At 53.0% G+C, this 16,546-nt stretch overlaps 30 non-coding genes and 1 pseudogene across 30 annotated transcripts; all 31 read left to right on the top strand.

Annotated features, from left to right (window-relative positions):
* Positions 1 to 213: 213 nt before the first annotated feature.
* Positions 214 to 403, top strand: LOC118798453. Its single transcript, XR_005006033.1, has one exon. It is a non-coding gene; the product is annotated as a U2 spliceosomal RNA (small nuclear RNA).
* Positions 404 to 882: 479 nt separating this feature from the next.
* Positions 883 to 997, top strand: LOC118798471. The gene has a single exon (XR_005006047.1). It is a non-coding gene; the product is annotated as a U5 spliceosomal RNA (small nuclear RNA).
* A 286-nt stretch (positions 998 to 1,283) lies between these two features.
* LOC118798474 lies at positions 1,284 to 1,474 on the top strand. The gene has a single exon (XR_005006050.1). It is a non-coding gene; the product is annotated as a U2 spliceosomal RNA (small nuclear RNA).
* A 476-nt stretch (positions 1,475 to 1,950) lies between these two features.
* Positions 1,951 to 2,065, top strand: LOC118798488. Its single transcript, XR_005006063.1, has one exon. It is a non-coding gene; the product is annotated as a U5 spliceosomal RNA (small nuclear RNA).
* Positions 2,066 to 2,351: 286 nt separating this feature from the next.
* On the top strand, positions 2,352 to 2,543 carry LOC118798450. Its single transcript, XR_005006030.1, has one exon. It is a non-coding gene; the product is annotated as a U2 spliceosomal RNA (small nuclear RNA).
* A 477-nt stretch (positions 2,544 to 3,020) lies between these two features.
* LOC118798473 lies at positions 3,021 to 3,135 on the top strand. Its single transcript, XR_005006049.1, has one exon. It is a non-coding gene; the product is annotated as a U5 spliceosomal RNA (small nuclear RNA).
* A 286-nt stretch (positions 3,136 to 3,421) lies between these two features.
* Positions 3,422 to 3,611, top strand: LOC118798456. Its single transcript, XR_005006036.1, has one exon. It is a non-coding gene; the product is annotated as a U2 spliceosomal RNA (small nuclear RNA).
* Positions 3,612 to 4,081: 470 nt separating this feature from the next.
* Positions 4,082 to 4,194, top strand: LOC118798490. The gene has a single exon (XR_005006065.1). It is a non-coding gene; the product is annotated as a U5 spliceosomal RNA (small nuclear RNA).
* Positions 4,195 to 4,477: 283 nt separating this feature from the next.
* Positions 4,478 to 4,667, top strand: LOC118798454. Its single transcript, XR_005006034.1, has one exon. It is a non-coding gene; the product is annotated as a U2 spliceosomal RNA (small nuclear RNA).
* A 478-nt stretch (positions 4,668 to 5,145) lies between these two features.
* Positions 5,146 to 5,260, top strand: LOC118798472. The gene has a single exon (XR_005006048.1). It is a non-coding gene; the product is annotated as a U5 spliceosomal RNA (small nuclear RNA).
* Positions 5,261 to 5,546: 286 nt separating this feature from the next.
* LOC118798462 lies at positions 5,547 to 5,737 on the top strand. The gene has a single exon (XR_005006040.1). It is a non-coding gene; the product is annotated as a U2 spliceosomal RNA (small nuclear RNA).
* Positions 5,738 to 6,221: 484 nt separating this feature from the next.
* LOC118798434 lies at positions 6,222 to 6,332 on the top strand. Its single transcript, XR_005006016.1, has one exon. It is a non-coding gene; the product is annotated as a U5 spliceosomal RNA (small nuclear RNA).
* Positions 6,333 to 6,620: 288 nt separating this feature from the next.
* On the top strand, positions 6,621 to 6,805 carry LOC118798457. The gene has a single exon (XR_005006037.1). It is a non-coding gene; the product is annotated as a U2 spliceosomal RNA (small nuclear RNA).
* Positions 6,806 to 7,297: 492 nt separating this feature from the next.
* Positions 7,298 to 7,413, top strand: LOC118798435. Its single transcript, XR_005006017.1, has one exon. It is a non-coding gene; the product is annotated as a U5 spliceosomal RNA (small nuclear RNA).
* A 304-nt stretch (positions 7,414 to 7,717) lies between these two features.
* LOC118798461 lies at positions 7,718 to 7,906 on the top strand. The gene has a single exon (XR_005006039.1). It is a non-coding gene; the product is annotated as a U2 spliceosomal RNA (small nuclear RNA).
* A 497-nt stretch (positions 7,907 to 8,403) lies between these two features.
* Positions 8,404 to 8,513, top strand: LOC118798437 (annotated as a pseudogene).
* Positions 8,514 to 8,797: 284 nt separating this feature from the next.
* Positions 8,798 to 8,997, top strand: LOC118798463. Its single transcript, XR_005006041.1, has one exon. It is a non-coding gene; the product is annotated as a U2 spliceosomal RNA (small nuclear RNA).
* Positions 8,998 to 9,488: 491 nt separating this feature from the next.
* Positions 9,489 to 9,601, top strand: LOC118798436. Its single transcript, XR_005006018.1, has one exon. It is a non-coding gene; the product is annotated as a U5 spliceosomal RNA (small nuclear RNA).
* A 285-nt stretch (positions 9,602 to 9,886) lies between these two features.
* Positions 9,887 to 10,074, top strand: LOC118798455. The gene has a single exon (XR_005006035.1). It is a non-coding gene; the product is annotated as a U2 spliceosomal RNA (small nuclear RNA).
* Positions 10,075 to 10,546: 472 nt separating this feature from the next.
* LOC118798470 lies at positions 10,547 to 10,661 on the top strand. The gene has a single exon (XR_005006046.1). It is a non-coding gene; the product is annotated as a U5 spliceosomal RNA (small nuclear RNA).
* A 283-nt stretch (positions 10,662 to 10,944) lies between these two features.
* On the top strand, positions 10,945 to 11,138 carry LOC118798465. Its single transcript, XR_005006042.1, has one exon. It is a non-coding gene; the product is annotated as a U2 spliceosomal RNA (small nuclear RNA).
* A 481-nt stretch (positions 11,139 to 11,619) lies between these two features.
* Positions 11,620 to 11,734, top strand: LOC118798468. Its single transcript, XR_005006044.1, has one exon. It is a non-coding gene; the product is annotated as a U5 spliceosomal RNA (small nuclear RNA).
* A 290-nt stretch (positions 11,735 to 12,024) lies between these two features.
* Positions 12,025 to 12,214, top strand: LOC118798452. The gene has a single exon (XR_005006032.1). It is a non-coding gene; the product is annotated as a U2 spliceosomal RNA (small nuclear RNA).
* Positions 12,215 to 12,698: 484 nt separating this feature from the next.
* LOC118798487 lies at positions 12,699 to 12,812 on the top strand. Its single transcript, XR_005006062.1, has one exon. It is a non-coding gene; the product is annotated as a U5 spliceosomal RNA (small nuclear RNA).
* A 277-nt stretch (positions 12,813 to 13,089) lies between these two features.
* Positions 13,090 to 13,276, top strand: LOC118798460. The gene has a single exon (XR_005006038.1). It is a non-coding gene; the product is annotated as a U2 spliceosomal RNA (small nuclear RNA).
* Positions 13,277 to 13,751: 475 nt separating this feature from the next.
* Positions 13,752 to 13,863, top strand: LOC118798491. Its single transcript, XR_005006066.1, has one exon. It is a non-coding gene; the product is annotated as a U5 spliceosomal RNA (small nuclear RNA).
* A 289-nt stretch (positions 13,864 to 14,152) lies between these two features.
* LOC118798449 lies at positions 14,153 to 14,343 on the top strand. The gene has a single exon (XR_005006029.1). It is a non-coding gene; the product is annotated as a U2 spliceosomal RNA (small nuclear RNA).
* A 477-nt stretch (positions 14,344 to 14,820) lies between these two features.
* Positions 14,821 to 14,935, top strand: LOC118798469. Its single transcript, XR_005006045.1, has one exon. It is a non-coding gene; the product is annotated as a U5 spliceosomal RNA (small nuclear RNA).
* Positions 14,936 to 15,221: 286 nt separating this feature from the next.
* LOC118798447 lies at positions 15,222 to 15,412 on the top strand. The gene has a single exon (XR_005006028.1). It is a non-coding gene; the product is annotated as a U2 spliceosomal RNA (small nuclear RNA).
* A 484-nt stretch (positions 15,413 to 15,896) lies between these two features.
* Positions 15,897 to 16,009, top strand: LOC118798485. Its single transcript, XR_005006060.1, has one exon. It is a non-coding gene; the product is annotated as a U5 spliceosomal RNA (small nuclear RNA).
* Positions 16,010 to 16,295: 286 nt separating this feature from the next.
* Positions 16,296 to 16,486, top strand: LOC118798451. Its single transcript, XR_005006031.1, has one exon. It is a non-coding gene; the product is annotated as a U2 spliceosomal RNA (small nuclear RNA).
* The last annotated feature ends 60 nt before the right edge of the window (positions 16,487 to 16,546 follow it).

The following is a 16,546-nucleotide window of genomic DNA, read 5'->3' as shown; positions in this document are numbered from 1 at the left end:
GCGGCGCATGCGTTGAGCGCTGTGTGGCGTAAACAGGGGCGAAGTGGAACCGGCCCGGTCGTTCCGGCCCGATGGGACAAGCGCCGACGGTGGAAGCGCTCCGCGTTGTTTGCCTGGCATGGGGCGGGGTTAACGTGTGACCCTCCGCTGTTACCGTGCAGTAGGTTTGAGCTTGCGAGGGGCCGGTCTCGCGCTAGGTGCGGGTTTCTGGTTATCGCTTCTCGGCCTTTTGGCTAAGATCAAGTGTAGTATCTGTTCTTATCAGTTTAATATCTGATACGTCCTCTATATGAGGACTACATATTAATTGATTTTTAGAACAGGGAGACGGAAGAGGAGCTTGCTCCGTCCGCTCCACGCATCGACCTGGTATTGCAGTACCTCCAGGAGCGGTGCACCTCCTTAAAACCGTTTGAAAGATAAGAGACAGGAAAAACACGGAGGTGTTTCTGGTTTGGGTTTGAAAGACCCCGTTAGGGTGGCGCGTGTTTCTCGTCACGTGACGGCGTGTCTCTTACCATGTGGCGGTGCGTTGTGAGTAACACACGGCGAGTGTAGCTCGGGACCCGTGGTACATCTGGGGTCGTTCGACTCGGGGTTGTCCTTTTTCGCCCATTCACCGTTTTCCCTCCTTTTTTCTTTTAATAAATTTGGATATCAAGTTTGTACATGTAATGTCCTCTTCCCTTTTCACCTTCGGCAGAAGCTGCCCCGCCCTGATTTGACACCAGCCCATAGGGAGGTCTTCATCAAAGCGGGGAGTCCGTGCCAGGCAGCAGGAGAGAAGAAACGGGGACGATCCTGAAGCTCTCAGCGCCTTCTACCCTCAGCCAGCGTCTTAGGCCGCCAGTAGGTGTACGGAGGCTCAGGCGCTTCCAGGTATAGCTCGGGTTTCTCTTCATTCACGCACAAATCTTTCGCCTTTTACTAAAGATTTCCGTGGAGGGGAACGTTGATGAGTTCTTCTTATTTTTGAAGGCTCTGCCACGGCAGAGCTAAATCTGTTTGATGTGTTTAATGTCAGGGGTGGTGTTCTTGCAAAGGTGCTTTCGCGTTTAACTGTGTGCACGCGGCGCATGCGTTTGAGCGCTGTGTGGCGTAAACAGGGGCGAAGTGGAACCGGCCCGGTCGTTCCGGCCCGATGGGACAAGCGCCGACGGTGGAAGCGCTCCGCGTTGTTTGCCTGGCATGGGGCGGGGTTAACGTGTGACCCTCCGCTGTTACCGTGCAGTAGGTTTGAGCTTGCGAGGGGCCGGTCTCGCGCTAGGTGCGGGTTTCTGGTTATCGCTTCTCGGCCTTTTGGCTAAGATCAAGTGTAGTATCTGTTCTTATCAGTTTAATATCTGATACGTCCTCTATATGAGGACTACATATTAAATTGATTTTTAGAACAGGGAGACGGAAGAGGAGCTTGCTCCGTCCGCTCCACGCATCGACCTGGTATTGCAGTACCTCCAGGAGCGGTGCACCTCCTTAAACCGTTTGAAAGATAAGAGACAGGAAAAACACGGAGGTGTTTCTGGTTTGGGTTTGAAAGACCCCGTTAGGGTGGCGCGTGTTTCTCGTCACGTGACGGCGTGTCTCTTACCATGTGGCGGTGCGTTGTGAGTAACACACGGCGAGTGTAGCTCGGACCCGTGGTACATCTGGGGTCGTTCGACTCGGGGTTGTCCTTTTTCGCCCATTCACCGTTTTCCCTCCTTTTTTCTTTTAATAAATTTGGATATCAAGTTTGTACATGTAATGTCCTCTTCCCTTTTCACCTTCGGCAGAAGCTGCCCCGCCCTGATTTGACACCAGCCATAGGGAGGTCTTCATCAAAGCGGGGAGTCCGTGCCAGGCAGCAGGAGAGAAGAAACGGGGACGATCCTGAAGCTCTCAGCGCCTTCTACCCTCAGCCAGCGTCTTAGGCCGCCAGTAGGTGTACGGAGGCTCAGGCGCTTCCAGGTATAGCTCGGGTTTCTCTTCATTCACGCACAAAATCTTTCGCCTTTTACTAAAGATTTCCGTGGAGGGGAACGTTGACGAGTTCTTCTTATTTTGAAGGCTCTGCCACGGCAGAGCTAAATCTGTTTGATGTGTTTAATGTCAGGGGGTGGTGTTCTTGCAAAGGTGCTTTCGCGTTTAACTGTGTGCACGCGGCGCATGCGTTGAGCGCTGTGTGGCGTAAACAGGGGCGAAGTGGAACCGGCCCGGTCGTTCCGGCCCGATGGGACAAGCGCCGACGGTGGAAGCGCTCCGCGTTGTTTGCCTGGCATGGGGCGGGGTTAACGTGTGACCCTCCGCTGTTACCGTGCAGTAGGTTTGAGCTTGCGAGGGGCCGGTCTCGCGCTAGGTGCGGGTTTCTGGTTATCGCTTCTCGGGCCTTTTGGCTAAGATCAAGTGTAGTATCTGTTCTTATCAGTTTAATATCTGATACGTCCTCTATATGAGGACTACATATTAAATTGATTTTTAGAACAGGGAGACGGAAGAGGAGCTTGCTCCGTCCGCTCCACGCATCGACCTGGTATTGCAGTACCTCCAGGAGCGGTGCACCTCCTTAAACCGTTTGAAAGATAAGAGACAGGAAAAACACGGAGATGTTTCTGGTTTGGGTTTGAAAGACCCCGTTAGGGTGGCGCGTGTTTCTCGTCACGTGACGGCGTGTCTCTTACCATGTGGCGGTGCGTTGTGAGTAACACACGGCGAGTGTAGCTCGGACCCGTGGTACATCTGGGGTCGTTCGACTCGGGGTTGTCCTTTTTCGCCCATTCACCGTTTTCCCTCCTTTTTTTTTTTAATAAATTTGGATATCAAGTTTGTACATGTAATGTCCTCTTCCCTTTTCACCTTCGGCAGAAGCTGCCCCGCCCTGATTTGACACCAGCCCATAGGGAGGTCTTCATCAAAGCGGGGAGTCCGTGCCAGGCAGCAGGAGAGAAGAAAACGGGGACGATCCTGAAGCTCTCAGCGCCTTCTACCCTCAGCAGCGTCTTAGGCCGCCAGTAGGTGTACGGAGGCTCAGGCGCTTCCAGGTATAGCTCGGGTTTCTCTTCATTCACGCACAAATCTTTCGCCTTTTACTAAAGATTTCCGTGGAGGGGAACGTTGACGAGTTCTTCTTATTTTTGAAGGCTCTGCCACGGCAGAGCTAAATCTGTTTGATGTGTTTAATGTCAGGGGGTGGTGTTCTTGCAAAGGTGCTTTCGCGTTTAACTGTGTGCACGCGGCGCATGCGTTTAGCGCTGTGTGGCGTAAACAGGGGCGAAGTGGAACCGGCCCGGTCGTTCCGGCCCGATGGGACAAGCGCCGACGGTGGAAGCGCTCCGCGTTGTTTGCCTGGCATGGGGCGGGGTTAACGTGTGACCCTCCGCTGTTACCGTGCAGTAGGTTTGAGCTTGCGAGGGGGCGGTCTTGCACTAGGTGCGGGTTTCTGATTATCGCTTCTCACCTTTTGGTTAAGATCAAGTGTAGTATCTGTTCTTATCAGTTTAATATCTGATACGTCCTCTATATGAGGACTACATATTAAATTGATTTTTAGAACAGGGAGACGGAAGAGGAGCTTGCTCCGTCCGCTCCACGCATCGACCTGGTATTGCAGTACCTCCAGGAGCGGTGCACTCCTTAAACCGTTTGAAAGATAAGAGACAGGAAAACACGGAGGTGTTTCTGGTTTGGTGAAAGACCCCGTTAGGGTGGCGCGTGTTTCTCGTCACGTGACGGCGTGTCTCTTACCATGTGGCGGTGGCGTTGTGAGTAACACACGGCGAGTGTAGCTCGGACCCGTGGTACATCTGGGTCGTTCGACTCGGGGTTGTCCTTTTTCGCCCATTCAACCGTTTTCCCTCCTTTTTTCTTTTAATAAATTTGGATATCAAGTTTGTACATGTATGTCCTCTTCCCTTTTCACCTTCGGCAGAAGCTGCCCCGCCTGATTTGACACCAGCCCATAGGGAGGTCTTCATCAAGCGGGGAGTCCGTGCCAGGCAGCAGGAGAGAAGAAACGGGGACGATCCTGAAGCTCTCAGCGCCTTCTACCCTCAGCCAGCGTCTTAGGCCGCCAGTAGGTGTACGGAGGCTCAGGCGCTTCCAGGTATAGCTCGGGTTTCTCTTCATTCACGCACAAATCTTTCGCCTTTTACTAAAGATTCCGTGGAGGGGAACGTTGATGAGTTCTTCTTATTTTGAAGGCTCTGCCACGGCAGAGCTAAATCTGTTTGATGTGTTTAATGTCAGGGGTGTGTGTTCTTGCAAAGGTGCTTTCGCGTTTAACTGTGTGCACGCGGCGCATGCGTTGAGCGCTGTGTGGCGTAAACAGGGGCGAAGTGGAACCGGCCCGTCGTTCCGGCCCGATGGGACAAGCGCCGACGGTGGAAGCGCTCCGCGTTGTTTGCCTGGCATGGGGCGGGGTTAACGTGTGACCCTCCGCTGTTACGTGCAGTAGGTTTGAGCTTGCGAGGGGCCGTCTCGCGCTAGGTGCGGGTTTCTGGTTATCGCTTCTCGGCCTTTTGCTAAGATCAAGTGTAGTATCTGTTCTTATCAGTTTAATATCTGATACGTCCTCTATATGAGGACTACATATTAAATTGATTTTTAGAACAGGGAGACGGAAGAGGAGCTTGCTCCGTCCGCTCCACGCATCGACCTGGTATTGCAGTACCTCCAGGAGCGGTGCACCTCCTTAAAACCGTTTGAAAGATAAGAGACAGGAAAAACACGGAGGTGTTTCTGGTTTGGGTTTGAAAGACCCCGTTAGGGTGGCGTGTGTTTCTCGTCACGTGACGGCGTGTCTCTTACCATGTGGCGGTGCGTTGTGAGTAACACACGGCGAGTGTAGCTCGGACCCGTGGTACATCTGGGGTCGTTCGACTCGGGGTTGTCCTTTTTCGCCCATTCACCGTTTTCCCTCCTTTTTTCTTTTAATAAATTTGGATATCAAGTTTGTACATGTAATGTCCTCTTCCCTTTTCACTTTCGGCAGAAGCTGCCCCGCCCTGATTTGACACCAGCCCATAGGGAGGTCTTCATCAAAGCGGGGAGTCCGTGCCAGGCAGCAGGAGAGAAGAAACGGGGACGATCCTGAAGCTCTCAGCGCCTTCTACCCTCAGCCAGCGTCTTAGGCCGCCAGTAGGTGTACGGAGGCTCAGGCGCTTCCAGGTATAGCTCGGGTTTCTCTTCATTCACGCACAAATCTTTCGCCTTTTACTAAAGATTTCCGTGGAGGGGAACGTTGACGAGTTCTTCTTATTTTTGAAGGCTCTGCCACGGCAGAGCTAAATCTGTTTGATGTGTTTAATGTCAGGGGGTGGTGTTCTTGCAAAGGTGCTTTCGCGTTTAACTGTGTGCACGCGGCGCATGCGTTGAGCGCTGTGTGGCGTAAACAGGGGCGAAGTGGAACCGGCCCGGTCGTTCCGGCCCGATGGGACAAGCGCCGACGGTGGAAGCGCTCCGCGTTGTTTGCCTGGCATGGGGCGGGGTTAACGTGTGACCCTCCGCTGTTACCGTGCAGTAGGTTTGAGCTTGCGAGGGGCCGGTCTCGCGCTAGGTGCGGGTTTCTGGTTATCGCTTCTCGGCCTTTTGGCTAAGATCAAGTGTAGTATCTGTTCTTATCAGTTTAATATCTGATACGTCCTCTATATGAGGACTACATATTAAATTGATTTTTAGAACAGGGAGACGGAAGAGGAGCTTGCTCCGTCCGCTCCACGCATCGACCTGGTATTGCAGTACCTCCAGGAGCGGTGCACCTCCTTAAACCGTTTGAAAGATAAGAGACAGGAAAAACACGAGGTGTTTCTGGTTTGGGTTGACAGACCCCGTTATGGGTGGCGCGTGTTTCTCGTCACGTGACGGCGTGTCTCTTACCATGTGGCGGTGCGTTGTGAGTAACACACGGCGAGTGTAGCTCGGAAACCCGTGGTACAATCTGGGGTCGTTCGACTCGGGGTTGTCCTTTTTCTTGTTTCGCCCATTCACCGTTTCTCCTTTTTTGCGTTTTAATAAATTTGGATAGCAGTTTGTACATGTAATGTCCTCTTCCTTGTCACCTCCGGCAGAGCTGCGTCCCCGCCCTGATTTTGGACACCATCCCATAGGGAGGTCTTCATCAAGTCGGGGAGTCCGTGCCAGGCAGCACGAGAGAAGAAACGGGACGATCCTGAAGCTCTCAGCGCCTTCTACCTCAGCCAGCGTCTTAGGCCGCCAGTAGGTGTACGGAGGCTCAGGCGCTTCCAGTATAGCTCGGGTTTCTGCTCATTCACGCACAAATCTTTCGCCTTTTACTAAAGATTTCCGTGGAGGGAACGTGATGAGTTCTTCTTATTTTTGAGGCTCTGCCACGGCAGAGCTAAATCTGTTTTGATGTGTTTACTGTCAGGGGGTGGTGTTCGTGCAAAGGTGCTTTCGCGTTTAACTGTGTGCACGCGGCGCATGCGTTGAGCGCTGTGTGGCGTAAACAGGGCGAAGTGGGAACCGGCCCGGTCGTTCCGGCCGATGGGACAAGCGCCGACGGTGGAAGCGCTCCGCGTTGTTTGCCTGGCCTGGGGCGGGTTAACGTGTGACCCTCCGCTGTTACCAGTGCAGTAGGTTTGAGCTTGCGAGGAGGGCCGTCTCGCGCTAGTGCGGGTGTTCTGGTTATCGCTTCTCGCCTTTGGCTAGATCAAGTGTAGTCTCGGTTCTTATCAGTTTAATATCTGATACGTCTCTATATGAGGACTACATATTAAATTGATTTTTAGAACAGGGAGCGGAGAGGAGCTTGCTCCGTCCGCTCCACGCATCGACCTGGTATTGCAGTACCTCCAGGCGCGGTGCACCTCCTTAAACCGTTTGAAGATAAGAGACCGGAAAAACACGAGGTGTTTCTGCTGGGTTTGGGTTTTGACAGACCCCGTTAGGGTGGCGCGTGTTTCTCGTCACGTGACGGCGTGTCTCTTACCATGTGGCGGTGTCGTTGTGAGTACACACGGCGAGTGTAGCTCGACACCCGGGGTACATCTGGGGTCGTTCGACTCGGGTTGTCCTTTTTCGCCCATTCACCGTTTTCCTCCTCTCTCTTTTGGTTTTAATAATTTTGGATATCAAGTTTGTACATGTAATGTCCTCTTCCCTTTTCACCTTCGGCAGAAGCTGCCCCGCCCTGATTTGACACCAGCCCATAGGAGGTCTTCATAAACAGCGGGGAGTCCGTAGCCAGGCAGCAGGAGAGAAGAAACAACGGGGACGCTCCTGAAGCTCTCAGCGCCTTCTACCCTCAGACATCGTCTTAGGCCGCCAGTAGGTGTAGCGAGGCGCAGGCGCTTCCAGTGATAGCTCGGTCTCTCTCTCATTCACGCACGCAAATCTTTCGCCTTTTACTAAAGATTTCCGTGGAGGGAACTGTTGACGACGGTTCTTCTTATTTTTTGAAGGCTCTGCCACGGCAGAGCTAAATCTGTTTGATGTGTTTAATGTCAGGGGTGGTGTTCTTGCAAAGGTGCTTTGCGCGTATATCGGTGTGCAACTGCGGCGCATGCGTTGTGAGCGCTGTGTGGCGTACACAGGGGCGAGTGGAACCGGCCCGGTCCGTGTCTCCGGCCCGATGGGACAGCGCCGACTGTGAAGCGCTCCGCGTTGTTTGCCTGGCATGGGGCGGGGTTAACGTGTGACCCTCCGCTGATTACCCAAAGTGCCAGTAGGTTTGAGCTTGCGAGCCGGTCTCTCGCGCTAGGTGCGGGTTGTCTTCTGGTTTATCGCGTCTTCTCGGCCTTTGGCTAAGATCAAGTGTAGTATCTGTTCGTATCATGTTTAATAGCTGATACGTCCTCTATATGAGGCTACCTATTAAATTGATTTTTAGACAGGAGACGGAAGAGGAGCTTGCTCGTCCGCTCCACGCGTCGACCTGGTAGTTGCAGTACCGTCCAGGAGCGGTGTGCACCTCCTTAAAACACCGTTTGAAAGATAAGAGACAGGAAAAACACGGAGAACATGTTCTGGTTGGGTTTGAAGAGCACCCGTTAGGGTGGCGCGTGTTTCTCCGTCACGTGACGGCGTGTCTCTTACACATGTGGCGTGCGTTGTGATAACACACACACGGCGAGTGTAGCTCGGACCCGTGGTACATCTGGGGTCGTTCGCCTCGGGGTTGTCCTTTTTCGCCCATTCACCGTTTTCCCTCCTGGTTTTCTTTTTGTTTTGAATAAATTTGGATATCCAGTTTGTACATGAATGTCCTCTTCCCTTTCACCTTCGCAGAAGGCTGCCCCGCCCTGAATTTTGACACACAGCCCATGAGGGAGGTCTTCATCACAGCGGGAGTCCGTGCCAGCAGCAGAGAGAAGAAACGGGAACGATCCTGAAGCGCTCAGCGCCTTCTATCCCTCAGTCCAGCGTCTTAGGCCGCCAGTAGTGTACGGAGGCTCAGGCGCTTCCAGGTATAGCTCGGTTTCTCTTCATTCACGCACAAATCTTTCGCCTTTTACTAAGATTTCGTGGAGGGGACGTTGACGAGTTTCTTCTTATTTGACAGGCTCTGCCACGGCAGAGCTAAATCTGTTTGATGTGTTAATGTCAGGGGTGGTGTTCTTGCAAGGTGCTTTCGCGTTTAACTGTGTGCAGCGCGGCGCATGCGTTGAGCGCTGTGTGGCGTAAACAGGGCGAGTGGACCGGCCCGGATCCGTTCCGGCCGATGGACAAGCGCCGACGGTGGCGCGCTCCGCGTTGTTTGCCTGGCTGGGGCGGGGTTAACGTGTGACCCTCCGCGGTTACCGACCGTGCAGTAGGTTTGAGGCTTTGCGAGGGCCGGTCTCGCGCTAGGTGCGGGTTTCGGTTTATCGCTTCTCTCGGCCTTTTGTGGCTACGATCAAGTGTAGTCATCTGTTCTTACTCACGTTTATATATCTGAGACGTCCTCTATCTGAGTAAGACTACTATTAAATTGATTTTTAGAACAGGGAGACGGAGAGGCGCTTGCTCCGTCCGCTCCACGCATCGACCTGGTATTGCAGTACCTCCAGGAGCGGTGCACCTCCTTTCAAACGTGTGAAAGATAAGAGACAGGAAAAACACGGAGGTGGTGTCTGGTTTGGGTTGAAAGACCCCGTGGTGCGCGTTGTCCTTCTCGTCACGTGACGGCGTGTCTCTGACCATGTGGCGGTGCGTGTGTGAGTACACATACGGCGAGTGTAGCTCGGACCCGTGGGTACATCTGGGGTCGTTCGATCTCGGGTTGTACTTTTTTCGCCATTCACCGTTTTCCCCTCCTTTTTTCTTTTAATAATGTGGATATCAAGTTGTACATAGTATGTCCTCTTCCCTTTTCACCTTCGGCCGACGCGGCCCCGCCCTGATTTGATCGACACCAGCCATAGGGAGGTACCTTCATCCGAGCGGGGAGATCCGTGCCAGCAGCAGGAGAGTAAGCAAACGGGGACGATCCTGAGCTCTCAGCGCCTTCTAAAATCTACCCTCAGCCAGCGTCTTAGGCCGCCAGTAGGTGCACGAGGCTCAGCGCTTCCAGTATAGCTCCGGGTTTTCTCTTCATTCACGCAACAAATCTTCGCCTTTTACTAAGATTTCCGTGAGGGGAACGTTGACGAGTATCTTCTTATTTTTGAAGGCTCTGCACGCGAGAGCTAAATCTGTTTGATGTGTTTAATGTCAGGGGTGGTGTGCTTGCAAAGGTGCTTCCGCGTTTGAACTGTGTGCACGCGGCGCATGCGTTGAGCGCTGTGTGGCGTCAACAGGGGCGAAGTGGAACCGGCCCGTCGTCCCGAGCCCGATGGGACAAGCGCCGACGGTGGAAGCGCTCCGCGTTGTTCTGCACTGGCATGGGCGGGTTACGTGTGACCACTCCGCTGTTACCGTGCCGTAGGTTGAGCTTGCGAGGGGCCGTCTCGCGCTAGGTGCGGGTTTTCTGGTTATCGCTTCTCGGCCTTTTGGCTAAGATCAAGTGTAGTATCTGTTCTTATCAGTTTAATATCTGATACGTCTCTATTGAGGACTACATATTAAATTGATTTTTAGAACAGGGAACGGAAGAGGAGCTTGCTCCGTCCGCTCCACGCATCGACCTGGTATTGCAGTACCTCCAGGAGCGGTGCACCTCCTTAAACCGTTTGAAAGATAAGAGACAGGAAAACACGGAGGTGTTTCTGGTTTGGGTTTGAAAGACCCCGTTAGGGTGGCGCGTGTTTCTCGTCACGTGACGGCGTGTCTCTTACATGTGGCGGTGCGTTGTGAGTAACACACGGCGAGTGTAGCTCGGACCCGTGGTACATCTGGGGTCGTTCGACTCGGGGTTGTCCTTTTTCGCCCATTCACCGTTTTCCTCCTTTTTTCTTTTAATAAATTTGGATATCAGTTTGTAACATGTAATGTCCTCTTCCCTTTTTCACCTTCGGCAGAAGCTGCCCCGCCCTGATTTGACACAGCCCTAGGAGGTCTTCATCAAAGCGGGGAGTCCGTGCCAGGCAGCAGGAGAGAAGAAACGGGGACGATCCTGAGCTCTCAGCGCCTTCTACCCTCAGCCAGCGTCTTAGGCCGCCAGTAGGTTGTACGGAGGCTCAGGCGCTTCCAGGTATAGCTCGGGTTTCTCTTCATTCACGCACAAATCTTTCGCCTTTTACTAAAGATTTCCGTGGAGGGGAACGTTGATGAGTTCTTCTTATTTTTGAAGGCTCTGCCACGGCAGAGCTAAATCTGTTTGATGTGTTTAATGTCAGGGGTGGTGTTCTTGCAAAGGTGCTTTCGCGTTTAACTGTGTGCACGCGGCGCATGCGTTGAGCGCTGTGTGGCGTAAACAGGGGCGAAGTGGAACCGGCCCGGTCCGTTCCGGCCCGATGGGACAAGCGCCGACGGTGGAAGCGCTCCGCGTTGTTTGCCTGGCATGGTGCGGGGTTACGTGTGACCCTCCGCTGTTACCGTGCAGTAGGTTTGACTTGCGAGGGGCCGGTCTCGCGCTAGGTGCGGTTTCTGGTTATCGCTTCTCGCCTTTTGGCTAAGATCAGTGTAGTATCTGTTCTTGATCATTTAATATCTGATACGTCTCTATAGAGGACTACATATATTAAATTGATTTTTAGAACAGGGAGAGGAAGAGGAGCTTGCTCTCCGTCCCGCTCCACGCATCTGACCTGGTATATTGCAGTACTCCCGGGAGCGGTGCACCTCCTTAAAAAACCGGTTGAAAGATAAGAGACAGGAACAACACGGAGATGTTTCTGCGGTTTTTCGGGTTTGAAGACCCCGTTAGGTGCGCGTGTTTCTCTCGTCACGTGACGCGTGTCTCTTACCATGTGGCGGTGCGTTGTGAGTAACACACACGGCGAGTGTAGCTCGACCCGTGGTACATCTGGGGTCGTTCGACTCGGGGTGTCCTTTTTCGCCCATTCACCGTTTTCCCTCCTTTTTTCTTTTAATAATTGGATATCAATGTTTGTACATGTAATGTCCTCTTCCCTTTTCACCTTCGGCAGAAGCTGCCCCGCCTGATTTGACACCAGCCATAGGGAGGTCTTCATCAAAGCGGGGAGTCCCGTGCCAGGCAGCAGGAGAGAAGAAACGGGACGATCCTGAAGCTCTCAGCGCCTTCTACCCTCAGCCAGCGTCTTAGGCCGCCAGTAGGTGTACGGAGGCTCAGGCGCTTCCAGGTATAGCTCGGGTTTCTCTTCATTCACGCACAAATCTTTCGCCTTTTACTAAAGATTTCCGTGGAGGGGAACGTTTGACGAGTTCTTCTTATTTTTGAAGGCTCTGCCACGGCAGAGCTAAATCTGTTTGATGTGTTTAATGTCGGGGGTGGTGTTCTTGCAAAGTGCTTTCGCGTTTAACTGTGTGCACGCGGCGCATGCGTTGAGCGCTGTGTGGCGTAAACAGGGGCGAAGTGGAACCGGCCCGGTCGTTCCGGCCCGATGGGACAAGCGCCGACGGTGGAAGCGCTCCGCGTTGTTTGCCTGGCATGGGGCGGGGTTAACGTGTGGACCCTCCGCTGTTACCGTGCAGTAGGTTGTGAGCTTGCGAGGGGCCGGTCTCTCGCGCTAGGTGCGGGTTTCTGGTTTTATCGCTTCTCGGCCTTTTGGCTAAGATCAAGTGTAGTATCTGTTCTTATCAGTTTAATATCTGATACGTCCTCTATATGAGGACTACATATTAATTGATTTTTAGAACAGGGAGACGGAAGAGGAGCTTGCTCCGTCCGCTCCACGCATCGACCTGGTATTGCAGTACCTCCAGGAGCGGTGCACCTCCTTAAACCGTTTGAAAGATAAGAGACAGGAAAAACACGGAGGTGTTTTCTGGTTTGGGTTTGAAAAGACCCCGTTAGGGTGGCGCGTGTTTCTCGTCACGTGACGGCGTGTCTCTTACCATGTGGCGGTGCGTTGTGAGTAACACACGGCGAGTGTAGCTCGGACCCGTGGTACATCTGGGGTCGTTGACTCGGGGTTGTCCTTTTTCGCCCATTCACCGGTTTTGCCCTCCTTGTTTCTGTTTATTAATAAATTTGATATCAAGTTTGGTACATGTAATGTCCTCTTCCCTTTTCACCTCGGCAGAAGCTGCCCCGCCCTGATTTGACACCAGCCCATAGGGAGGTCTTCAGCAAAGCGGGGAGTCCGTGCCAGGCAGCAGGAGAGAAGAAACGGGGACGATCCTGAAGCTCTCAGCGCCTTCTACCCTCAGCCAGCGTCTTAGGCCGCCAGTAAGGTGTACGGAGGCTCAGGCGCTTCAGGTATAGCTCGGGTTTCTCTTCATTCACGCACAATCTTTCGCCTTTTACTAAAGATTTCCGTGGAGGGGAACGTTTGACGAGTTCTTCTTATTTTTGAAGGCTCTGCCACGGCAGAGCTAATCTGTTTGATGTGTTTAATGTCAGGGGGTGGTGTTCTTGCAAAGGTGCTTTCGCGTTTAACTGTGTGCACGCGGCGCATGCGTTGAGCGCTGTGTGGCGTAACAGGGCGAAGTGGAACCGGCCCGTCGTTCCGGCCCATGGACAGCGCCGACGGTGGAAGCGCTCCGCGTTGTTTGCCTGGCATGGGCGGGGTTAACGTGTGACCCTCCGCTGTTACCGGTGCAGTAGGTTGAGCTTGCGAGGGGCCGGTCTCGCGCTAGGTGCGGTTTCTGGTTATCGCTTCTTCGTCCTTTTGGCTAAGATCAAGTGTGTCTCTGTTCTTATCAGTTTAATATCTTGATACTCCTCTATATGAGGACTACATATTAAATTGATTTTTAGAACAGGAGACGGAAGAGGAGCTTGCTCCGTCGCTCCACGCATCGACCTGGTATGCAGTACCTCCAGGAGCGTGCACCTCCTTAAACCGTTTGAAAAGATAAGAGACAGGAAAAACACGGGAGATGTTTCTGGTTTGGGTTTTGAAAGAACCCCGTTAGGGTGGCGCTTGTTTCTCGTCACGTGACGGCGTGTCTCTTACCATGTGGCGGTGCGTTTGTGAGTAACCACACGGCGAGTGTAGCTCGGACCCGTGTACATCTGGGTCGTTCGACTCGGGGTTGTCCTTTTTCGCCCATTCACCGTTTTCCTCCTCCTTTTTCTTTTAATAAATTTGGATATCAGTTTGTACATGTAATGTCCTCTTCCCTTTTCACCTTCGGCAGAAGCTGCCCGCCCTGATTTGACACAGCCCATAGGGAGGTCTTCATCAAAGCGGGGAGTCCGTGCCAGCAGCAGGAGAGAAGAAACGGGGACGATCCTGAAGCTCTCAGCGCCTTCTACCCTCAGCCAGCGTCTTAGGCCGCCATAGGTGTACGAGGCTCAGCGCTTCCAGGTATAGCTCGGGTTTCTCTTCATTCACGCACAAATCTTTCGCCTTTTACTAAGATTTCCGTGGAGGGGAACGTTGACGAGTTCTTCTTATTTTTGAGGCTCTGCCACGGCAGAGCTAAATCTGTTTGATGTGTTTATGTCAGGGGGTGGTGTTCTTGCAAAGGTGCTGCTCGCGTTTAACTGTGTGCACGCGGCGCATGCGTTGAGCGCTGTGTGGCGTAAACAGGGGCGAAGTGTGAACCGGCCCGCCGGTCGTTCCGGCCCGATGGGACAAGCGCGACGTGGAAGCGCTCCGCGTTGTTTTGCCTGGCATGGGGCGTGGGTTACGTGTGACCCCCGCTGTTACCGTGCAGTAGGTTTGAGCTTGCGAGGGGCCGGTCTCGCGCTAGGTGCGGTTTTCTGGTTATCGCTTCTCGACCTTTTGGCTAAGATCAAGTGTAGTATCTGTTCTTATCAGTTTAATATCTGATACGTCCTCTATATGAGGACTACATATTAAATTGATTTTTAGAACAGGGAGACGGAAGAGGAGCTTGCTCCGTCCGCTCCACGCATCGACCTGGTATTGCAGTACCTCCAGGAGCGGTGCACCTCCTTAAACCGTTTGAAAGATAAGAGACAGGAAAAACACGGAGGTGTTTCTGGTTTGGGTTTGAAAGACCCCGTTAGGGTGGCGTGTGTTTCTCGTCACGTGACGGCGTGTCCTCTTACCATGTGGCGGTGCGTTGTGAGTACACACGGCGAGTGTAGCTCGGACCCGTGGTACATCTGGGGTCGTTCGACTCGGGGTTGTCCTTTTTCGCCCATTCACCGTTTTCCCTCCTTTTTTCTTTTAATAAATTGGATATCAAGTTTGTACATGTAATGTCCTCTTCCCTTTTCACCTTTCGGCAGAAGCTGCCCCGCCCTGATTTGACACCAGCCCATAGGGAGGTCTTCATCAAAGCGGGGAGTCCGTGCCAGGCAGCAGGAGAGAAGAAACGGGGACGATCCTGAAGCTCTCAGCGCCTTCTACCTCAGCCAGCGTCTTAGGCCGCCAGTAGGTGTACGGAGGCTCAGGCGCTTCCAGGTATAGCTCGGGTTTCTCTTCATTCACGCACAAATCTTTCGCCTTTTACTAAAGATTTCCGTGGAGGGGAAACGTTGACGAGTTCTTCTTATTTTTGAAGGCTCTGCCACGGCAGAGCTAAATCTGTTTGATGTGTTTAATGTCAGGGGGTGGTGTTCTTGCAAAGGTGCTTTCGCGTTTAACTGTGTGCACGCGGCGCATGCGTTGAGCGCTGTGTGGCGTAAACAGGGGCGAAGTGGAACCGGCCCGGTCGTTCCGGCCCGATGGGACAAGCGCCGACGGTGGAAGCGCTCCGCGTTGTTTGCCTGGCATGGGGCGGGGTTAACGTGTGACCCTCCGCTGTTACCGTGCAGTAGGTTTGAGCTTGCGAGGGGCCGGTCTCGCGCTAGGTGCGGGTTTCTGGTTATCGCTTCTCGGCCTTTTGGCTAAGATCAAGTGTAGTATCTGTTCTTATCAGTTTAATATCTGATACGTCCTCTATATGAGGACTACATATTAATTGATTTTTAGAACAGGGAGACGGAAAGAGGAGCTTGCTCCGTCCGCTCCACGCATCGACCTGGTATTGCAGTACCTCCAGGAGCGGTGCACCTCCTTAAACCGTTTGAAAGAATAAGAGACAGGAAAAAACACGGAGGTGTTTCTGGTTTGGGTTTGAAAGACCCCGTTTAGGGTGGCGTCGTGTTTCTCGTCACGTGACGGCGTGTCTCTTACCATGTGGCGGTGCGTTGTGAGTAACACACGGCGCGAGTGTAGCTCGGACCGTGGTACATCTGGGGTCGTTCGACTCGGGGTTGTCCTTTTTCGCCCATAAATCACCGTTTTCCCTCCTTTTTTCTTTTAATAAATTTGGATATCAAGTTTGTACATGTAATGTCCTCTTCCCTTTTCACCTTCGGCAGAAGCTGCCCCGCCCTGATTTGACACCAGCCCATAGGGAGGTCTTCATCAAAGCGGGGAGTCCGTGCCAGGCAGCAGGAGAGAAGAAACGGGGACGATCCTGAAGCTCTCAGCGCCTTCTACCCTCAGCCAGCGTCTTAGGCCGCCAGTAGGTGTACGGAGGCTCAGCGCTTCCAGGTATAGCTCGGGTTTCTCTTCATTCACGCACAAATCTTTCGCCTTTTACTAAAGATTTCCGTGGAGGGGAACGTTGACGAGTTCTTCTTATTTTTGAGGCTCTGCCACGGCAGAGCTAAATCTGTTTGATGTGTTTAATGTCAGGGGGTGGTGTTCTTGCAAAGGTGCTTTCGCGTTTAACTGTGTGCACGCGGCGCATGCGTTGAGCGCTGTGTGGCGTACCAGGGGCGAAGTGGAACCGGCCCGGTCGTTCCGGCCCGATGGGACAAGCGCCGACGGTGGAAGCGCTCCGCGTTGTTTGCCTGGCATGGGGCGGGGTTAACGTGTGACCCTCCGCTGTTACCGTGCAGTAGGTTTGAGCTTGCGAGGGGCCGGTCTCGCGCTAGGTGCGGGTTTCTGGTTATCGCTTCTCGGCCTTTTGGCTAAGATCAAGTGTAGTATCTGTTCTTATCAGTTTAATATCTGATACGTCCTCTATATGAGGACTACATATTAAATTGATTTTTAGAACAGGGAGACGGAAGAGGAGCTTGCTCCGTCCGCTCCACGCATCGACCTGGTATTGCAGTACCTCCAGGAGCGGTGCACCTCCTTAAACCGTTTGAAAGATAAGAGACAGGAAAAACACGGAGGTGTTTCTGGTTTGGGTTTGA

This window comes from Colossoma macropomum, unplaced genomic scaffold (genome assembly GCF_904425465.1).
Source record: "Colossoma macropomum unplaced genomic scaffold, Colossoma_macropomum, whole genome shotgun sequence".
NCBI lineage: Eukaryota > Metazoa > Chordata > Actinopteri > Characiformes > Serrasalmidae > Colossoma > Colossoma macropomum.
The sequence above is the reverse complement of the archived record's forward strand: the minus strand, read 5'-3'. Positions and strand labels throughout refer to the sequence as shown.